A 6,141-nucleotide genomic window follows, 5' to 3' on the forward strand; every position below is an offset into this window, starting at 1 on the left:
ATGTAGAAAAATAATATTGTTTGCAAAGTTAAATAGATAGAAATCTATTTGATAATAGCTTGAAGAACCAAAATAAGTAAAGAATAGGGAATAAAAAGAAGTATATGTGTACAAAATCTTTCTATATATATGCAAAGTCTTCTGATATTTTACCTATATTAAACAATATTTTTGAGTAACATAGCTGGATGTTTAATATCATTTCCAAGTTACCCATTTTAGAATATCTAAGAATTATGGAATTATAATTGCAGTCCAAGAGTTTCCTTAGGATTTCATAATAAATAAATGCATTCTTTCTCAGACTTACTAGAGAGGTATTATTATTTCAATGTAATTGGTATGTTAAGTCCAGCATGGTGTGCACTGTTAATAATTGCTATATTCTTTGCTTTAAATTAAAAAGATGTTGAAATTCCAACACTTGGCAAGGCGAAACATATTTGAAAATAGGGTTTGAGTTAGGTGTATTACTTAATTGATTAAAATTAGTTTTAAACCTACTTTACTAATATCCTGAATAAAAAATGAGGCAACACTATACACATGAAGTAAACCTTGAATGCAACTATAAACTAGACTTTAAGAGCTGGGGGATGTACAAACAACAATAATAAACAGAGGGAAGCAAAAGATTCCCAGGACCAATAGGGATGATATTAGCTGAAATACCCAACAAAGGGGAGAGGATGGGATAGGGGATTTGTGAAGTGGAAACTGGAAAGGGGGATAACATTTGAAATGTAAACAAAATAAACAATAAAAAATAAGTTATATACTGTTTTAAGGAATAAAGTCCAACTTCAATGTTCTGTTTAAAACTATATAGACAGAGGTAATACCTCACCATGAAATGTAAAATTTTATGAATAGATTAAAATTGGATGTAATATGAGTAAACAGTATACAACTAAGTAAATCATTTGAAGGCATTTCAATAAACTAGTAGGTGAAAATCACAGTATCAGACCAAAAAATCTGAATATGATTTGTATAAATCTCTGTAGTGTTAAAAATATATGTATATAAGCAGCCAGATTTAACCCTTCTTCTAAAGAGAATAACTTGTGCTTTTGAAATTGCTTGAAGCCTCAGATCTAACAGGAAAATTAGTAATATTCTGAAAGAAACAAATAGTCAAAATATTAGAAGTGGAACCTAGCAGAATGCCTTTCTAGAGGCTGTTTGCCACTTTATATAATTTTATGTCTCACTTTCTACTGAATGCTCTGAAGCAGGAAAACAAAATTTGGGTGCACCATACTTGAAAGGTTTGATGGCAGAGTCCTTTAAAATCCAAGAAGAAATAGTAATAGAGAACCAAGAAGATTACACTCACTCAGGCGATTGCTATAAGGATTGCACATATTAAAGAATGATAATAGGGAGAATGATAAAAATTACAATTATTAAGAGCAATGTTAATGAAAAAGGGGACAACAAGAATAATCATAACGAATACAATGGGAAAACAGCAACTGAAAGTTGTCTATTTAATGAATAAATTAAGTTCTATTAAGTGAATTTCAAAAAGTCAGATTACTAATTTAAAATAATTTTAACTTCATAGTGAGCCCAGGGCCCTTAGGGGGAAAAAATTCAATTACAAAGGCTCTCTTTGAAGAGCTACCCCTCTTTTTTTTAAATATTTTTTATTACATATTTTCCTCAATTACATTTCCAATGCTATCCCAAAAGTCCCCCATAACTCCCCCCCACTTCCCTACCCACCCATTCACATTTTTTGGCCCTGGCGTTCCCCCGTACTGGGGCATATAAAGTTTGCATGTCCACTGGGCCTCTCTTTCCAGTGATGGTCGACTAGGCCATCTTTTGATACATATGCAGCTAGAGTCAAGAGCTCCGGGGTACTGGTTAGTTCCCAATGTTGTTCCACCTATAGGGTTGCAGATCCCTTTAGCTCCTTGGGTACATTCTCTAGCTCTCCATTGGGAACCCTGTGATCCATCCACTAGCTGACTGTGAGCATCCACTTCTGTGTTTGCTAGGCCCCGGCATAGTCTCACAAGAGACAGCTATATATGGGATCTTTCAGCAAAATCTTGCTAGTGTATGCAATGGTGTCAGCATTTGGAAGCTGATTATGGGATGGATCCCGGGATATGGCAATCACTAGATGGTCCATCCTTTCGTCACAGCTCCAAACTTTGTCTCTGTAACTCCTTCCATGGGTGTTTTGTTCCCAATTCTAAGAAGGGGCATAGTGTCCACACTTCAGTCTTCATTCTTCTTGAGTTTCATGTGTTTAGCGAAATGTATCTTATATCTTGAGTATCCTAAGTTTTGGGCTAATATCCACTTATCAGTGAGTACATATTGTGTGAGTTCCTTTGTGATTGTGTTACCTCACTCAGGATGATGCCCTCCAGGTCCATCCATTTGGCAAGGAATTTCATAAATCCATTCTTTTTAATAGCTGAGTAGTACTCCATTGTGTAAATGTACCACATTTTCTATATCCATTCCTCTGTTGAGGGGCATCTGGGTTCTTTCCAGCTTCTGGCTATTATAAATAAGGCTGCTATGAACATAGTGGAGCATGTGTCCTTCTTACCGGTTGGGACATCTTCTGGATATATGCCCAGGAGAGGTATTGCTGGATCCTCTGGTAGTACTAAGTCCAAATTTCTAAGGAACCGCAAGACTGATTTCCAGAGTGGTTGTACAAGCTTGCAATCCCACCAACAATGGAGGAGTGTTCCTCTTTCTCCACATCCTAGCCAGCAACTGTTGCTGTCACATGAATTTTTCATCTTAGCCATTCTGACTACTGTGAGGTGGAATCTCAGGGTTGTTTTGATTTGCATTTCCCTGATGATTAAGGATGTTGAACATTTTTTTTTTTCGGGTACTTCTCTGCCATTTGGTATTCCTCAGGTGAGAATTCTTTGTTTAGTTCTGAGCACCATTTTTAATGGGGTTATTTGATTTTCTGGAGTCCACCTTCTTGAGTTCTTTATATATATTGGATATTAGTCCCCTATCTGATTTAGGATAGGTAAAGATCCTTTCTCAAATTGTTGGTGGTCTTTTTGTCTCATTGATGGTGTCTTTTGCCTTGCAGAAGCTTTGGAGTTTCATGAGGTCCCATTTGTCTATTCTCGATCTTACAGCACAAGCCGTTGCTGTTCTATTCAGGAATTTTTCCCCTGTGCCCATGTCTTCAAGGCTTTTCCCCACTTTCTCCTGTATAAGTTTCAGTGTCTCTGGTTTTATGTAAAGTTTCTTGATCTACTTAGATTTGACCTTAGTACAAGGAGATAGGAATGGTATGATTCGCATTCTTCTACATGATAACAACCAGTTGTACCAGCACCATTTGTTGAAAATGCTGTCTTTTTTCCACTGGATGGTTTTAGCTCCCTTGTCGAAGATCAAGTGACCATAGCTGTGTGGTTTCATTACTAGGTCTTCAATTCTATTCCATTAGTCTACTTGTCTGTCACTATACCAGTTTTTATCACAATTGCTCTGTAGTAAAGCTTTAGAACAGGCATGGTGATTCCACCAGAGGTTCTTTTATCCTTGAGAAGAGTTTTTGCTATCCTAGGTTTTTTGTTATTCCAGATGAATTTGCAGATTGCTCTTTCTAATTCATTGAAGAATTGAGTTGGAATTTTGATGAAGATTGCATTGAATCTGTAGATTGCTTTTGGCAAGATAGCCATTTTTACAATGTTAATCCTGCCAATCCATGAGCATGGGAGATCTTTCCATCTTCTGAGATCTTCTTTAATTTCTTTCTTCAGAGACTTGAAGGTTTTTTTTTTTTTTTTTTTTTTTTACAAAGCACAGTGTTTACTAAAGGCACAAAGTGGGAGGTCTGGGGGGGTGGGGTGCTCGCCACCCTGAACCCAGACTCCTCTTCTGGCCACCCCACCCTCATACCACCAGGGGAGAGCTGTTAGCACCAAATGGGGGTGGATGCCCCACTGTGGGGGAGTTCAAGCTGAGGGCGACAGGCTGGGTGCCATCTAGTCCCAGGAAGGCAGGCCCGGGCACCCCCAGACCAGCTGCTGCCTCAGAGGTACTTGTACCTCCTTCTCCAAAATGTCCTCCACAGGAGAGCCCAGGCTCAGGAGAGGGGCTCCCCTAGCAAGATTTCTTCTTATTTCTCTTCTGCCTCACCCCTGTTCTTCCCCATCATAGTCATAGTACTGCTGCCAGAGGAGGGGGCCCGAAGCTGAGGGGGAGGGCTCCTCCAGCCCCATCGGCTGCCAGGCAGGCACTAAGTCCAAACAGGGTGGGGGGGGAGCAGCCAAGGGGAAGGAGAGAGGCAGGGTAGGCGGCTACTTCACACCAAGTGCAGCCTGAAGGATGGGAGGGCTCTGCTCGGTCCTCCCAGCCTCCAGGCAGCCCCTGCTCCTTGGCACAGGGGCAGCCAGCGTCACAGAACATCACCCTCCTCCATGCTGAAGCTGCTCCAGCGGCTGCTGGCCTTGGAGGCCTCAGGAGACATGGTAGAGAAGAGGGGGTCAGAGGCCAGGGGTAGCAGGGAGTCATCTAGGAGCATTAAGTCCAGATCCTTCTTGGACAGGTTGGGGAATGGGGAGCCATGCTCTGTCCCCAGGGTATCGGGGTAACCTGTGGGCCCCTCGTCGCCCCCACCCCCAAAGCTCAGGCCATGGCTGAAGTCCAGGTGATGGAATGGAGACTGTGGCTGGGCGGCCGAGGGCAGCGGAGCCTGGGGAGGGAGAGCCGGCATTTGCTCAGGCTCAGGGACCTCAGGCCCCAGCATCAGTGCCTCCCCTGGGCCATCCTCACTGGCCAGCTCTTGCTTCACCACCTGCTGGGCCAGCTCGGCCATATTCATACCCGACTGTGAGGTGGTGGGGAGGCTGTGCACACGTGCCTGCATCTCCAGCTCCTGGATGCGCAGCCACAGCTGCTTGTTAGTCATCTCCAGGCGCCGCGAGTGGTTCTCCAGCTGCCTGGACTTCTGCAGGTCCTTCTGCATCCTCCGGATGTAATCCACAGAGGCCTTGAGGATGGTGCCTTTGTTCCAGCGCACGTCCAGGTCGTTGGCCTTGGGGATCAGCATTCCCAGCTCCTTGATCCGATCATTGATGTTGAACCTGCGTCTTCTCTCAATTAGGTTGTGATTGTCTTTCTTCTGCCGCTCCTTGGCCAGGGCCCGGCTCTCAGCATCTGTTAACTCTTGCTTCTGAGTCAGGTCCGCAGGGCAGGAGCTGCTGGTGACACCACCATGGAGGCTGTGACCTGGGGGTCACCGCTGTACACGTTCAGGTGGCTGCTAGACAGGGGCAGCGTGTTAGGCATCTGCATTTCGGGGTTGATGTAGCCCAGCACACTGTCCAGGCGCATAATGTTATCGATGACATCATCAAACTCTTTCTCAGGGTTGGAGCTGATATGTAGCATGGCCATGGGACTGTTGGGAGCACTGTTGCCGGCCGAGGTGGACAGTACGTGTCCAGCCCGCACCCCTGGGGATGCTGCTGGGGCAGGCTTCGGGGAGCCTTGGGCTGGGCTCACGTGGGCAGCAAACTTGTTCCCATAGGTCTCGGACAGATATTCCCGAACCTTCTGATGCTGGGACTGTTGCAGGTGGTAGGAGGTGGGGTTCTCCAGGTAGGACTGCACCTTCAGCACCTCCCTGGGCTCAGGCGGGGACTACTGGAAGTGGACCAGGGTGTTGATGGCTGGAGTGGTGGGCCCTCCCAGCTGCTGCTGCTGTTGCATATAATGCATGACGGCCTGCTGCTGCATGCTCTCTCGCTGCTCCTCCTGCTGGGCCTGCTCCCTCATGTGCTGCATGCGCAGCCCGATGCATGACGCCATGGCAGCTGTTGGTTCGGGCTCCCTGGAATGTTCTTTTTGAGATCAGATATTAGTCCCTTATCTGATTTAGGATAGGTAAAGATCCTTTCCCAATCTGTTGGTGGTTTTTTTGTCTTATTGATGATGTCTTTTGCCTTGCAGAAGCTTTGCAGTTTCATGAGGTCGCACTTGTCAATTCTCAATCTTACAGCGCAAGTCATTGCTGTTCTATTCAAGAAATTTTCCCCTGTGCCCATATCTTCTAGGCTTTTCCCCACTTTCTCCTCTATAAGTTTCAGTGTCTCTGGTTTTATGTGAAGTTCCTTGATCCACTTAGAC

The 6,141-nt window shown here is 44.4% G+C and overlaps 1 pseudogene; it reads right to left on the reverse strand.

Moving 5' to 3' along the window:
- Positions 1-4,273: 4,273 nt before the first annotated feature.
- Positions 4,274-5,841, reverse strand: LOC147000339 (transcription factor EB pseudogene; annotated as a pseudogene).
- Between the last annotated feature and the right edge of the window lie 300 nt (positions 5,842-6,141).

Source organism: Mus caroli, unplaced genomic scaffold (assembly GCF_978045245.1).
Source record: "Mus caroli unplaced genomic scaffold, Mus_caroli_1 scaffold_19, whole genome shotgun sequence".
NCBI lineage: Eukaryota > Metazoa > Chordata > Mammalia > Rodentia > Muridae > Mus > Mus caroli.